This window comes from Neofelis nebulosa, chromosome 7 (genome assembly GCF_028018385.1).
Source record: "Neofelis nebulosa isolate mNeoNeb1 chromosome 7, mNeoNeb1.pri, whole genome shotgun sequence".
In the NCBI taxonomy this organism is placed as follows: domain Eukaryota; kingdom Metazoa; phylum Chordata; class Mammalia; order Carnivora; family Felidae; genus Neofelis; species Neofelis nebulosa.
Genome location: NC_080788.1, coordinates 120,309,874 through 120,326,908, shown reverse-complemented (window position 1 = coordinate 120,326,908; position 17,035 = coordinate 120,309,874). Strand labels below are relative to the sequence as shown.

At 38.6% G+C, this 17,035-nt stretch overlaps 1 protein-coding gene across 2 annotated transcripts in view; it reads right to left on the bottom strand.

Moving 5' to 3' along the window:
• The window catches only part of LIN52 (lin-52 DREAM MuvB core complex component), a 110,813-nt gene that overhangs the window by 40,971 nt on the left and 52,807 nt on the right, over positions 1–17,035 (bottom strand). Inside the window, exon 6 of one of the 2 annotated variants that reach the window (XR_009264609.1) lies at positions 8,453–8,603. The exons of the other annotated variant lie outside the window; for it this stretch is intronic. The gene's annotated coding sequence lies outside the window, so the exon portion shown is untranslated. The remainder of the gene's footprint in view (positions 1–8,452; positions 8,604–17,035) is intronic. 2 annotated transcript variants of the gene reach the window in all.

Sequence of the window (17,035 nt, the reverse complement as noted above, 5' to 3'; positions counted from 1 at the left end):
GCTAAGCCTGGAGTTCACTATGTGGACTCCTTCTCAAGGGAAGGAGTTGTCAATGCTAATATCTTGCAATGGGACAGAAGATGGTCTGGGGCTTGTTCTCAAATTGCCATCATCCAGTCAAAAGGGGCCCCAGTGTCTATTTTTCTTGAGAAATTCAGGGCTCTAAAAATGGTAGCAAGTCACGATTAAGCCAGAAAAAGCCTTGATTAAGCTCTTCCTCCAGCTAAACCCATACAGATACAGTATGCTTCATGTTTCTTTCTAGCAGTTAGCTAGGTAGGCGGAAGACAAGTATTGACCTTAAGAAGTGACATTCATGGCAGTGCTAAGCAGTCCTCAGAAGAGCACCCAGGGCCAGGACCAAAGGCCTTCCCTAGTTACCATGGTCAGAGGACTTAGGCCATGTTCAGCAGACAAGTTTAGAAGCAGAGGCTTTGCAATCACACAGGCCTGAGTTCTAGTCCTGGGCTCCATCATTCAGTACCTTGGGCAAGTGATCCCCTCTTTCTTCATCTGTACAGTGAGGATACTAACAGTAGCTACAGCCCACAGCAGTGGTATCAAGATATCGATAAGGAACTGAGCAGAGCACCAGTCACACGTCAGGAAATGTAGGTTGCTGATGTCAATAATAAACAAGAATATATCTGCATATGTGGGGTATATCTATACATAGCAGAAGGATAGACATGTTTATTAAACAATTTAGCTAAGTTAAAGTGATGTCTTAGAATGTCCCATGGGCAAACAAGACAGAACAGGTTGAAAGCAAGTATCTCCCAGCCCCAATCAGTACTTTTATTTGCATTCTCTATTCTGGTTAATAAAACCAATCAAAAACTACTCAAGTTAGAAACAGAGTTATCCGAAACACCTGCATCACTGTATCTTTTAAAACTGATCTCGCTGCTTCTAGTGGTCTATCAGTCATGAATACCTGTAATGTGCCAGACACTAAGAAGAGAGGGAGAGAAATACAGTGAAGAACAAGTCAACAGCTTCTGGCCTCAACTATCAGAGTACTCACCCTAACAAGAGGTCAACTGACCTCCCTACTTACCATTCTTCAGTGGCCACAAAGAGCCTTCAGGATAATACCCTGGCTTATATGCACAATCAGGCTACTTCTTAGTTTTCTTTTTTAAATTTCCCTTTCTTTCTTTCTTTCTTTCTTTCTTTCTTTCTTTCTTTCTTTCTTTCTTTCTTTCTTTCTTTCTTTCTTTCTTTCTTTTTTAGAGAGAGAGAGAGACAGACAGACGGACAGAGAGAGAGAGCGGGGTAAGGGCAAAGAGAGAGGGAGAGAGAGAATCTTCAGCAGCCTCCAGGCTCAGCATAGAGCCCCACACAGGGCTCGATCTCATGACCCTGAGATCATGACCTGAGCCAAAATCAAAAGCTGGACGTTCAACCGACTGAGCCGCCCAGATGCCCCTCCTTCTTGGTTTTCCATCCTCACCTCTGAACTGCTTACTCAGCGGTCCCCCAAACACAGCATGCCTTTTGCTTTCACCATTGCTCATGCCCAGACTACCTTACCCATTCTCTGTGCAGCAATCACCACCCTCATTGCTCACTGTCCATCCGTAAAGACTGTTTAGGATTACTTCCTCTGACCCCGTCTGAGATAAGTACCCCTCCCTAGTGCTCTCTAATAAACTGTAATCTCAAGGACAAGAGCGTTCTTTTTCTCTATAACCCCATGCTCAGCAGACTATATGCATATAGGAGGCAGTCACTCATTTATTGAATGATTAAGTTAAAAAAAAAACACAGTTACTATTAACTTAGAAACTCTTAAACATGAGTCACTATTCTGACATCTGAGCAGAGCTTAGCCTTGATTGGGTATCTTCAGAAGCACTGCCTGTCTTCTCAGGTCATGATCTCATGGTTTGTGAGATTGAGCCCCATGCCAGGTTCCTGCACTGGCAGTGCAGAGCTTGCTTGGAGTTCTCTCTCTCCCCAATTCTCTCTCAAGATAAATATTAAAAAAAAAAAAAAATCTTTAGAAATACTTAAAAAGAAAAAAAAGTACTGCCTGTCTTAAAAAAACAATGGTTCCTAACCTTCTATAGAGGGCTCAGACTGGTAGACACAGGTAGCTGTCTACACATAGCCATTTCCTCACTCAATCTTTGTTAACAAAACCCTGGTTTTATTCAGGTAAAGAGTGAGCATGTACTCAGGGGAGACTCGGCTCCTTGCCAGTTCCAAGGATGAGCCATTATTAGTCCATCTAAACTAATCACGCTAGTCTCACTTCTCTTGACAACGATTAGTTTAGGCATAGGAATGTGACCAAAACTGTTCAATGGCATGTAAGGGGAAATTGCTTCAGAGCTTCTGGTCTTTTTCTCACTGACAAGAAGAAGCACAGAGGGAAAACAATTTCCCTTTCTTAGGATACTGCTGTCATCCTGTGATGTCAAAAACTGTAGCAGCCATCTTGAATATGATGGAAACCAACCTAAGGTGGGGGGGGGGTATCCAACCCACTGAAGGTGACACAGCAGAAAGATGGAACTAACAGGGGTCTCTGGTAATAATGTTAAGTCACTAATTAACCAACCTTAAAAATGAAGTACCTCTGGACTTCTTGTTATATGGAACATCTTTATCCTTTAAGCCACTGTAGTTGGGTTTTTCTGCAATTTACAGACAAAAGCATCCTAATCAATAGAGAGTGTATTAGTTTTCTGGGGGCTGTTGTAACAAAACTATCACAAAGTGAGTGGCTTAACCATCAAAAACTACGGTCTCACAGTTCTGAGGTTAGATGTTTGAGATCAAGGTGTCGAGGGGTTCCTTCCTTCTGAGGGCTGTGAGGAAAGGACCTGTTCCAGGTCTGTCTCTTTGGCTTTTAAGATCACTGTCTTCTCCCTGTGTCTCTTCACATCATCGTCCCTCTATGTGTATCTGTCTCTGTGTCTAAATTTCCCCCTTGTATAAGGATACCAGTCATACTGGATTAGGACCCACCCAAATGACCTCATTTTAACTTGATTACCTGCATAAAGACCCTATCTCCAAATAAGGTCACATTCTGAAGTACTAGGGATTAGGATTCTGACATATCTTTTTTAGGGGCACAGTGAAAGCCACTGATACTCTCAGCAGAGAAATATACACGTACAAGCACAAACATACAATTTTGTTTATAATTTCAGGAGATCCAGGGACTCTTAGGTTAAGAACCACGGCTACTGTATCTTCCTGAACAAGACAAATACCTGAGCATTAACTACACATGTACAGAAGCTGAAATCAGTAATTGCCTAGGTAGTATAATGCATTATAATGCAGGTAATTCTAAGGGTACTGTGTTATGTACCTACAAAGGCAGGAAAGAGATATTTTATTGAGTGAACGTTATGCTAAGATCACTAGAAAGCTTTAGGAATGGAAGTTACCAAGAGTCTTCTCTTAAAGGGATAAAGTCAAAATTCTTTATTTTATTAAAAAATTTTAGGGATTATTTGGGTAAATTTTAACCTCAGAATTTCTAGCATTAAATTTTTGTTATAATTAAATGACAATACACAATCAATACTGAAAATTATTAATACAAAAAGAAAACACATTTTATTGCATAAATCTGTTAATGTTAAAATAAGGCTTAGGGGCGCCTGGGTGGCGCAGTCAGTTAAGCGTCCGACTTCAGCCAGGTCACGATCTCGCGGTCCGTGAGTTCGAGCCCTGCGTCAGGCTCTGTCTGGGCTGATGGCTTGGAGCCTGGAGCCTGTTTCCGATTCTGTGTCTCCCTCTCTCTCTGCCCCTCCCCCGTTCATGCTCTGTCTCTCTCTGTCCCAAAAATAAATAAAAAACGTTGAAAAAAAATTTTTTTTAAAAATAAAATAAGGCTTAAAACTTAAAATAATTGAGATCCAATCAATGGAAATACAGAGCCTTTAAAATGCTTGCTTCCATGGTCCCAGAAAACCTGTATTGTCAGTAAGGCTGGAAGGAACTCTGGAGCTCAGAAAAATGGCAGGAAACGAAAGTTAGAGAGAAGAACTGGAAGGAAAACTAGAACCATCCAAGTGCAACATCAGTGTAACTTGCAACATGTGCGGTACTAGAAAATTCTGAAATTTTGTGCTATTTGACTTTCAGGAGCATTCAAATTCAAAATCATTAAGGGTTGTTTCTGAACTGTGGCAATCAGATTAAATAAGTTTGATTTCTGCTCTCTAGAGGTAAATAACTTAAGGTAGCAGTAATGATGGCAAATAGACACTTTCCTTCTTACCATTAAAGATTGCTGTAAATCTATGTTACATTTAAAGTGAAGTGCAGAAGGACAAATCATTAAAATTTTGATCATCAAGATGATTTGAACATCAAGATACCTCTGAAGTTGAAACAAAGAATTGGGAATGGTTGCAAAACCATCTGGCAAATAACGGACAGAGTCCTTAATTACCAAGACTAAGAAGTACATTTTTTCTTCCATCAGAAATCTTCAGAGTCAAGTGTAGAACCCACACTGAATGATAAGAAAAATGTAACTCTGCCTAGGGGATAGGGAGACACTACCTGGAGAGAGTGGGATTTGAAATAGCCTTGGAGGATAAGTATATTTTCCAGCTTATACTGGAGAGAAAGGCTAGGTTGGTGTTAGGAAAGCCCTTTTGTGAAAGCCTGAGGAATCTGAATGTTACCTTATACATAAGACCCAAGGAGCCAAAGAACTTTAAAAAAAATTTTTTTTAATGTTTATTTATTTTTGAGAGAGAGACAGAGACAGAGTGTGAGTGGGGGAGGAGCAGAGTGAGAGGGAGACACAGAATCCAAAGCAGGGTCCAGGCTCTGAGCTGTCAGCACAGAGCCCGATGCGGGGCTCGAACCCACGAACCATGAGATCATGACCTGAGCCAAAGTTGGATGCTTAACCAACTGAGCCACCCAGGCACTCCGAGGAGCCAAAGAACTTTTATTAGCAGGAATAGGACATAATTAGCTTCATTTTTAAAGAAATATTTGTGGTAGCAGAGGACAGACTTCCTCACTGTTGACTATGGCAACTAACAATGCCACACACCTAACAGATGCTCCATTGATACTTGTTGATAGATTTACTGATGGAAGCCTTATGAAAGAATTATCAGAATATGTAGATTGACATATAAACAAAGGTTAGTCCAAAAAGCCAACACAAGGTATTTATCTACAAAAACAAAAGTATTTAGGGTTTGATGCCTGTGTTCTGATACTGCTCACAAAGGGGTAGTATTATGATTTGTAACCAAATGATGCCAATTCTTCTTTTTCTACATTAATATGACTTTATCTGGCTTAAGATAAAACAAAGCAAATCAATAACCCTATCTAGAGGAAATAATGCCAAATAAAATAGCATCTAAAACATCAATTTTTATTTCAGTGTGTAAGCCCTTTTCTTGCTTGGCTGTACAGTCTCCAATCATCCCTGAAATACAAGTGATTGGGCTCTTCTGGACCCACCAGTTAAGGGGAGGGAACATTTATCTACCGTCAATTCATGGGACACTAATCTCCTTCCCACTCTTCTGATTACAAGCAAGCAGGATGGTAGAGGAAAGGCCTCAACAGAAGCTTTAAAAATAAATAAATAAACCCAGCCCCTTCTGCTCCAGGAATACAGAAAAGATTGGCATTAATACAAGAGAAAGTGATCTGTCCAAACAAAAGCCAATCTGAAGGAGGAGCAAACCCCACAAGCTAGCCTGGCATTAATGGCAGGAAGATAGCATACTTGTTAAAAATGTATATTTTAATTTTCTGTATTGCAAAAGGCCCCAATTTGCCCAGGGATCTAGCTAAGCTGCCATTTTCTACTACGACAGAGTCTAATCTTTATTTAATGGATTTAGCATCTATCTTTACTAGAGTGGTCTCTAAGGAAAAGGGGAGGGGAGAATGAAGGGGCAGAGAAGAGATGATCAGATCCCCCCTCCCCCTTTCATCCATCCGGCGCTCATGTTTGTGTTCAAAATTCAATTACCTCCTTATTGATACTTCACAGAGATATTTAAGCTGCAAACATGAAGCCCTGATTTCCCAAGGGGCCATGCCCCTCTCTATTTCACTGCTCTGCTTCCCCCTGGGTGAATTCCTGAGGCGTCCATATTAATAGGTAATCAGTCACAATTCATTTATTAAACAGCTAGCAAGGTTTATCAGCCTGCCCTGATTAGCCCGAAGAAACCACTGAATTCCTAATTTATTTATGGAAATGCAAGTGTCTTTTTGAATTCCATTCAGGAGCTGCAGGAGTGTTTTGGTCGCAGCATACTGCAATCTAACAGGCAGCACCAGCACACCAGCAGCAGGGAAGCTTTCCAGGAAGAAGAGGGGCAACCAGAAGGCAAAGAGCCAGGGACATACACTGCAGAGATTCTTCTCCTGGCCACGGGATTTGGGTCCACATAATCCTTGGATTAGTACTTATTTGATTGCTTTCTGTTTACATAAAAGAGTTTGAAATGTTGTCACCAGGCAGCTATTACTATCCACTGTAACAAAAATCAATCTCAGGGATGCTGCTTTTTGATTGGCAGAAAAGTGGCCCTTAATGGAGTAGAATTGAGGACCTTGGTGAGTTAAAAGACAATCATTCTCAGCAGAGTTAAGACACCAACAAACCTAAACCACGAAAATAATACTTTTCAAGCATTCATCTTAGAATAGTAACTAAACCAGACCCCATTTTAATCTTCTACTATTCTAGGCTGTCGTGACAAAACAGCTTTTCAGATGATTTCCACAATTCTAATCAATTAACAATTCACCCAAAATTGCCCATTACTAATTAAAAGGCCAATTCAGAGTAAATAAAGCTCTAAAGAGTAACATTTAAACCAATGCTAACTGCCCCAACAGGTGCAATTAGAAAAGAAATGGTTTTAGGGACATGAGCAGATCATACAACCTAGACTCGTTTTCAGCCAGAATTAGGACTGACTTCTTCTGAAAAAGCATAAAATACAAAAAATATAACGAATGTAGCCAATGTTTCAATGCCAACAAAGAATATTAATGCTTATCTCTGTGTGGGTTATCCACAGCCAATATTTTCAAATCCCAATCTGCCTTCCTCAGAGTTCACTATGATTAAGAGCAACCTCCCTGCATAACCTAGTATATGCAGTGAAAGGCAAACCATAACCGTAAGAAGAACATCAAATCCCAATTGGGGAACATTCTACAATGTACCTGGACCAGTATGTCCTCCTTAAAACTGTCAAGGTCATCAAGGAAAGCCTAATAAACTGTCACAGCCAAGAGGAGCCTATGGGGAGGTATGATTACTAAATGTAATTATGGTATCCTGGATTGGACTCTGGAATGAGAAAAGAACACTAGGGAAAGACTAAGGAAATCGGAATAAAGTATAGGGAAAAATGTTAAACAAACCAAAAAAGTTCACTAATTGTTAACAAATATGTAACAAATGTACCATAATAATAATAATAATAATAATAAGGTAAACTGTGTGTGGGTTATATGGAAGCTGTCCTTTATAATTTTCCCATAAATATCTAAAACTATTCTGAAATTCAAAAATTGATCTAAAAAACAGAAAGTGATAATTTATAAACTAAATTACAAGGTGGCCAAAACATGAATAAGTAATTTTTATATTTTTATAAGAGAAAGCTGAAGATATACTCTCAAAGTCATTTTTCATTAAAAACACTGTAAGTAAAATGAAAATATTCATATTTATTTGTCTTTACCTGATAGGAACACCAAAAACGTATTTAGTTATTAGTATATTTAGTTATCACGATTCTCCCAAAAATGTTATCTCTATGCAAAATATCAGTATTATAATTACAACAAATGGAAAGCCCCCTAAAATACACACACACACACACACACACACACACACACACACACAGAGAGAGAGAAAAATATACCAAAAAAAAAAACAAAACCAAAAAACACACATAGCAGCTGTCATATGAAAAAATAAGTGATTGGGAGAGGTGTTTGCAAAGAAAATCAATATATCCTCAAACCAACTATTAACACTCTTTAGGTTGTGCTGATGTTACTTTGGGTTGTGTTGATGTTACTATTCCTTTCCTTGAGTCTGAACCATCAAGAAATGATTTGTATGTGCTCTGGCTCAAGATGAAACAGGCTCAAGTCAAGAGCACCAACCCTCTCCATTCCCAAATTAACAACTGCATACATTAGGATTCTGTTAATATCTCCAAAGTGAAACGTAATAAAATTTTCTTTTAAGGATGTCTTTACTTGAACTGCCCAATACATAAAAATACTACGTGTGGCCCTGGCTTCTGAAATACTAGGTAGGGAAAAGCAAAAACTAAAGTGCATCATGGCAGGTATAGCATCACATACTACAAACAACTGCTGTGAAGTCAGACGACATGGGCATGATTCACAGCTCTTGGGTCAGCCCAAACCTTTGTGAACTATAAAATGGAGTCAATGGTCCAACTTGCTCATTGCACAGTTGTGAGGCTTTGGAAACTATGCATTTAAAGCACTTAGCATAGTACCTATTAGTAGGTACTCCTATAATGATGGCTGTTGAAGCTATGCTTATCAATGTTTCTCAGCTGGCACCTGATGACTACAGGCAGAAAAACCTGAGGAGACAAAAAGTTATTTGAACAGTATAAAAACAATGCAGAGTCCATCTACAGAGTTCATTAACGTTAACACAGCATCCTTACAGACATTGCACCTACTTGATGCACTTAACAACCTGTATGGAAGGTACAGCAGTTATTTATCACCTATATTTCAGATAATAAAAATTAGGCATGCTAAATGACCTGTTCAAGGTCAATGCTAATAATGAGCAATGTCAGGACTTGAATGTAGTTCTTCTGACTCTCACTGGCTAGTTTGTTCAATGGCCTTCCATTCTGCACCACAGGCACGTTCTGTCCTTTGGCTGATAACTCCTGACTTCTCTGTCATATCACTCTAATCCATGTCAAACTCCTTACAACTAAAACCCTTATAATGCCACAGGATTTCTTAAACCCCACTGCTTTCATCAAGAGCTACCATTTTAAGAAAATTTCAATCTGAAAAAAGAGACTATTCAAAAAACATTTGATTTGTATTAAAATAACCAACAAAAACAGACTGGTCAATCACTTTAATATTTCTTTTAATTTATGCTCAAGTGCACCCTAATCTCCTCATCAATAAATTTCATTGACATCTTTGTCCAAGGCAGTTAGTCATTATCTCAATCTTGACATATAAATATTCCCACATACAAGACTGAAAAGAAAAAAAAAAAGACACTGCTCAAATCCTTCCTGAATATTCTATGCATTAACACCCACTTAAAGCCATACTACATCAAACAAACTACCAATTGCAGGCTATCATTCTAGGATTTATGTGGAAAAATATGTCCTCTACATTTGTGGACTCTACATCTTATGGGTCCATTCAAAATAGTTCCTAGTAATATATGAAATAACAAATGAACAAAAATATTAAAATGTTCTTTCTGGTCTAGGTGTCCCAGCAGGTGACCCTTTACCACTCTTACTGAAGAAAGTTTCTCGTAGTTACCCCCATGTATCCACATTTTGACTAACACCTACAAAGGGAATACTGCCATCTACTGAATCACATTTATCACTGTTCTTTCTCTATTACAGTGATACCTCATTTAGTGACTCTCTGGAAACAAAATTTTTAATATTAAGGATGTTTATAAAAGCCAAATTTGAAGGCACAAAAAGTTGTATATGTCAGCTACGCATGACAAAAATACCCTACAAAATAAGTGCTATTATTCTTACCCAATAATGTAAGGCCCTGCTTTAAGCAATATTTTGAAATCTGGCTGGAATACTACTAATGCTTGAGAACTTTCTTTGCGAGCTTCCCCTATCAAACCAGAATGGCTTTGAGAGCAAGCATTTCATTTTAACATTCGACTAGCTATTAGACTTGAGTGAATTACTTTCAATTTTTATTTCAGCCACTATTTGCCTTAAAAAAATTTTTTTAGTTAACTTTTAAAGTATAACATATACACAGAAAAAAGGAAACATCAGAGGTATATGTGTGAGGAATTTCACAAAATGAACACACAACAATATAGATCTTTATAGATAACCATTACCAGCCCCCCAGAAGTCTCCCTCCTCCTGGCCCCTCCCAGCCAACACCATACCTGCAATGTAATCATTATTTTGATTTATATCACATAAATTAGCTTTGCTTGTTTTTGAACTTTATACAAATGATATTGTATAGTATGTACTCTTTTTGTGTTTATCTTCATTTACTCAGTGTTATATTCCTGAGACTCATTCATGTTGTTGCATGTAGCAACATGTTCATTTTCATGGCTATATAGTATTCTATTATGTGAATACATCAGAATTTAGTTATTCATTCTACTGTCAATGAACTCTTGGATTGTTTCTAGTCTGGGTCTATTATGAATAGCACTGTTCTGAATATTTTTCTATACATGTTTTGGTATAGCATTTCTATTTCTAGAGTGTGTATATATATATGTGTATATATATACACATATATATATATATATATACACACATGTATATACATATGTGTATATAGGTATGTGTGTGTATATAGCACTGGAAATACTGGGTCACAGGGTATATGTATCATCCACCTTAGAAGATACTGCTGCACTGTTTTTCACAATGGTTATATCCACAATCATTTGCCATTTAAAGTCTCACACTTCTTTAAATTTTTTTTTCAACGTTTTTTATTTATTTTTGGGACAGAGAGAGACAGAGCATGAATGGGGGAGGGGCAGAGAGAGAGGGAGACACAGAATCGGAAACAGGCTCCAGGCTCCGAGCCATCAGCCCAGAGCCTGACGCGGGGCTCGAACTCACGGACCGCGAGATCGTGACCTGGCTGAAGTCGGACGCTTAACCGACTGCGCCACCCAGGCGCCCCTAAAGTCTCACACTTCTTAACAAAGGGTGAATCTTTCAATTGGAAATTGTTCCCGGGGCGCCTGAGTGGCTCAGTCAGTTAAGGATCTGACTCTTGATTTCATCTCAGGTCACGATCTCACAGTCTGCAAGTTCGAGCCCTGCATCGGGCTCTGCACTGACAGCACGGAGCCCACTTGGGATTCTCTCTCTTTCTCTCTTTGCCCTTACCCCACTCATGATCTCTCTGTCTCAAAATAAATAAATAAACATTAAAAAAAAAAAAAAAAGGAAACTGTTCCCAGTTAGAAAAATTTGAGACACCTGGAAGCAGTTCGGGACTACTTAGGGGAAGAGAGGCCACAGGGTTGCTCACTGGAAAGCATTACCAGAGGTCTCATTAACTGAGACCTTCCCAGACTCTCAGTTCCCCCTTGTGGACTATGACCTATATAGTCCACAGAATGCTAGGAGCCTATTTTGAGTCTGTATCCCATGTCACTGTACCCTAGTAACAATTTACCAGGAAGTTTCTCCCATTCAGGTTCTCTTAAACACTCTCTAAACCCTAATAAATACCTCAAACTCCCAGATATTGTATGTTTTTCAGCACAAGCTGTTTTAGTTAGAATTCAGACACATTTTAATACCATAACGTCCTTCCTATCTGACTACATGGAATGTGTTTTAATGTAAAGAAGTTTCTGAAAAACACTTATTAGAATTGAACTGGAATTACTATAATGGGAACACTTCCTCCAAGATTTCTCCTATTTACAGTGACAAAGACTTTTGTCAATAATGTGAGAATACCATGCTGAACTACATTCTTGTACCTATCAGCACTGGTACAGTCTTATCTCATCATGATGTCTCAACTTAAAGGCAAAAAGGAGACAGCTGCCAGAATATTTTAATACCTATGAATTTAGAGAATTGCTCTATGTCAGTCTAATCATTTTGTAGAGTTATAAAAATATATGCTACAAAAGTGGTGCTATAAGTATGTGTCCTTATGTAGCTGAGGGTAATAAAACACTGCACAGCCCTGGGTCAAAGTATGCCAAGCCAAAACTGATATACTTCAGTGCTGCTGTAGGTTTTAAAACTGTTCTGGCTAATCTTTTTAAAGGACTCTTATTTCTTTGTTTTATATTTTAATGGTTTATTTATTTTTGAGACAGAGAGAGACAGAGCATAAGCAGGGGAGGGGCAGAGAGAGCGAGACACAGAATCCGAAGCAGGCTCCAGGCTCTGAGCTGTCAGCACAGAGCCCGACGTGGGGCTCGAACTCACAAACCGTGAGATCACGACCTGAGCCGAAGTTGGACACCTAACCGACTGAGCCACCCAGGCGCCCCAGGACTCTTGTTTATTTAACCAAGAATTAGCTGCAGTAGTAACCAACTGCTTCAGTGCTTCAACACTGAGTTGTGCCTAATCAAAATTCAGAAATCATCACTGCATGCCATAAGGAGGTTAACATTCAGCATGTAGAAGACTAAAAAACAACAACAAAAAAAGTCAGTATATTTTTTAAATTAAGGGTCTTTGAGACTCTGATAAATCCATTCAACATAGAAAGCAGAAATAATCAAAATCATTGTCAAAGTGCAGGTCAAACTCATCCTAGGCCAAAGATGCTTGACAGTGGCTACTTTCTTATCTCTTTGTTACCACTTACAGGCTTAACAAGGTAAACCCAGAGAGGCTACTGCATGGCTCGGTGGCCAAATTATGAGGTAAGGTTACTTTGCCTCCCTGCACACTTAATTACTGGTCTGTATGTGAACGAGTAGACAGACAGGCAATGCCTTTTACTGTGCTAGAAAGTCTGGGCAGCCAGCAAGGGAAATGAATATGAGAAAAAAGGATTTGTGCAGGCTAATCAAATAGTAACTGCGACATGGAATGTTGCATTTTACATAGAATCTTACAGCAAGGAGGAAACCAATTTGCCGATGATGATATATAAAATTTATTTCTTTCATTCAAGTTTAAATTCCACTTCCTTTTTTTTTTTTTTTTTTTTTTTAAAAAAGGCTCTACCCTGGGGTGCCTGGGTGGCTCAGGGGGTTGAGCGTCCGACTTAGGCTCAGGTCATGATCTCGCGATTCATGAGCTCAAGCCCCACGTCGGGCTCTGTGCCGACAGCTCAGAGCCTGGAGCCTGCTTCGGAGTCCATGTCTCCTTCTCTCTCTGGCCCTCCCCTGCTTGCACTCTGTCTCTTTCTCTCAAAAATAAAAATAAACATTAAAAAAAGTAAAAAAATAAATAAAAAGACGCTACCCAACCACCTTTATCCCACTATGATCTCTCATTTCTGAACTCCTATGGTACTCACGTGGCATTTAGTACACGTTCTCTCATACGGTGATCTTTTTATATACCTGCCTTGTCACGCTAATCGATTATAAACACAAGAGTTTATGTATTTTTGACATCCAGGGTCTGGCACATTGCTTTTCATCGCAGGCCATACATAAATGTTTATTTATTATAATATCTAAATCCTAAGAAATATATGTGACCCCACAGTAGAGTCGGATGTTACAATAAGTACCAAGGATGATCAAGAGATTATTTCAAATCTACTTCAGGAAAGAATAAAAGAAGGTGAGAGGTAGAAAAGACTCATTCATGAATTGAAGGAAGTGGAATACAAAATCATTATACTTCAAAAAAAAAAGGCCTTCAGTTAGGAGCAGGCATATAATGGACTTCTTCAAATCCTTTTGGGTTTTCTAGACTGGTTTCGTATTTCTGTATTCTTCTTTTTCTTAAATGATTTGTTTTAAAATTGAAATATAATTCATATACCATAAATTGCTCCCCCTTTAAGCTGTGGCAAAATACATATAACATACATTTTATCATCTTAACCATTTTTAAGTGTACATTTCAATGTCATTAAGTATATTGATACTGTTGTGCAACGTATGTTCAGACTTTTTTTTTTTTTCATCTTGCAAAACTGAAATTCTGTATCCATGAAATAATAACTCCGCATTCTCCCTTCCCCAACCCTTGGCAACCACCATTCTATTTTTTCCCTCTATGAATTTGACTAGGTACTGCATATAAACAGAATCATACAGTATTTGTCTCTTTGTGTTATGACTGGCTTGTCTTACTTAGCATATCCTTGAACTCATCCATGTTGTAGCATATGTCAGATTCTTCTTCCTGTTAAAGCTGAATGATATTCCACTGTATGTACATACCATATTTTGTTTATCTAATCATCCACCAATGGACACTTGGGTTGTGCCCACCTCTTGGCAACTGCAAATAATGCTGCTATGGGCATACATATATCTGTGTTAAGTCCCTCCTTTCAATTCTTTTGGGTATATATACACAGAACCGTGGAATTGCTGGATCATAGGTAATTCTATTTTCAGTATTTGAGGAAGCACCTTACTGTTTTCCACAATGGCTGCACCATTTTTACATTCCTAACAATAGTGCACAAGTGCTCCAATTTCTCTACCTCCTTGCCAACACTTGTTATTGTCCATCTTTCTCATTATAGTCACCCCAGTGCGTGCAAAGTAGTATCTCATGATTTTGATTTGCATTTCCCCAATGATCAATGATGCTGAGGATCTCTGCATGTGCTTGTTGGCCATCTGCATATCTTCTTTGCAGAAATGTCTATTCAAATCCTTTGCTACTTTAAAAATTGGGCTACTGTCTTTTTATTGTTGAACTGTATGTAAGAGTTCTTTATATAGTCTGGATACAAGCCCCTTATCAAACAATACAGAAATGATTTTTAAAAGTTCTCTCCTATTCTGGGGTGCCTAAGTGGCTCAGTCAGTTAAGCATCCAACTCTTGGTTTCAGCTCAGGTCATAATCTCATGATTTGTGGGTCTGAGCCCCGCACTGAGCTCCATACTGAAGGCACAGAGCCCGCTTGGGATTCTCTCTCTCCCTCTCTCTCCTTGTGCTCTCTCTCTTTTTTAAAACAAATAAACAAACTTAAAAGTTTTCTCCCATTCTGTGGGCTTTCACTTTCTTTTTTTCTTTTTAAGTAAACTTTACTCCCAATGTAGGGCTCGAACTCACGACCCCAAGATTAAGAGTTGCATGCTCTATCTACTGAGCCAGCCAGGCACTCCATGTCTTTTCACTTTCTTAATGGTATCTTTGAAGCACAAAAGTTTTACATTTTGATGGAGTCCAATTTCTAATTTTCTTTTTCTGCTTATGTTTTTGGAATCATATGTTAGAAACCACTGCCTAATCTAAGGTCATAAAGATTTATGCCTATGTTTTCTCTAAGATTTTCACAGTTTCAGCTCTTACATTTAGGTCAATAATGCATTTTGAGTTAATAACTGTATATGGTGTGATGTAGGGGGTTCAATTTTAGGTTCTTGTGGTGAATGTTGTGTTTTTCCAGCACCATTTGTCAAGTTATTTTCCCTCCATTGAATGGTCTGGCACCCCTGTCAACAATGAACTGACTATAAATATGAGGGTTTCTGGATTCTCAATTCTATTCTATTGATCCATAAGGACATCCATATGCAAATACTACACTGTCTTGATTATTTTAGCTTTGTATTAAAATTTTGAGACTGTGAGCCCTTCAACTTTGTTCTTTTTCAAGATTTTTTATTTTTTTAAGCTATTCTGAGTCTCTTGTATTTCCATGTGAGTTTTAGGATATGCTTGTTAATTTCTGCAAAACCAGCTTCATTCTTGACCTAAATAAAGTACAGGACTAGTTCTTACATTTGGAAGGATCCACAGTCCTTACAAGGTTAATCATGCAGCAAACTGGGATCTCCCCAATGTTTGAGCCCTACAAATACCAAGGCAAATGTAAGTGATAACAGACCATTTCACACATTGGTGGTGAACAATAAAAACAGAATCGAATATAATCTCTAAGGACAGAGTTATTAATTTAAAGAATTGTTAGATCTCCTTTTAGGCAAAAAACCATTTATTCTTCTTCTAACAGTGTTACAAAATATTCCAGAGAAAAGCAGACAGCAGTGTTATATACAATGCTGAATAGTTCCATTACACAAGAATTGAATATTTCTTTATACTTTATACTTAGGCAGAAAACAAGTTATTCTAAACAACTCATAACTGTTACCAGTATAGGAATCTAAGTCTTTAATATCTGTGGGATTTCAACTATAAAAGCATGAAAGCCAATATAACACAGGCGTTTACTTGCAATTTTGCTGAAGAACTAATCTAAACTAATCTAAACAACACACAAAACATTCAGCTAGTTAGTGGGCCTAGCAGTCCACTTACCACCAGCATCCCATTGTGACTGCGACATTCCCTAGCGGTACTCTTATACATAGTAAAGATAACACTATGCAAACTGGAGAGGATTAGAAGTTTCTACAAATTTGGAATAAAAGATACCCATCTTTTATTTTTATACTTCTTTGGGTTGGCTCACATCTATGACACAAATAGTTCCATCCCAAATTCAGCGGCACGTGGGAATGTTTTAGCAAGTGCACCAGCTTTTACCAAAAATGTTCATCATAAAAGAGAAAAATGAGGGGCGCCTGGGTGGCTCAGTCGGTTAAGCATCCGACTTCAGCTCAGGTCACGATCTCACGGTCCGTGAGTTCGAGCCCCGCGTCAGGCTCTGGGCTGATGGCTCGGAGCCTGGAGCTTGCTTCCGATTCTGTGTCTCCCTCTCTCTCTGCCCCTCCCCTGTTCATGCTCTGTCTCTCTCTGTCCTGAAAATAAATAAACGTTAAAAAAAAAAGAAAAGAGAAAAATGAAAGCTGAAAAGGCAGTGAGGATGGTACAGGAAACACAGGACTCATGACCACAATGTGATGTGGGAGAAAATGTGAGGTTAAAGGTTCATAAAAAGGAAGAGTTAATCAATCATAACAAGAAATTGTTTAACTCAAATATGAAAAGAAAAATGCCTTTGTAAACATGAATCATGAAAGAGGAAAGGTAAACACCTAATTATTGGACAAGAGACATTTATAACGTACCAATTGTAAGAAGTGCTGGGAATTCGGTGGTGGAAAAACCCAGATGCCCAGATATCCTTACAGAGTTTGCGGAGTTTAAGATCAGGCTACCTCATCTACTTTGCAGTAATGGGTAGACTTTGTGCAAAAAT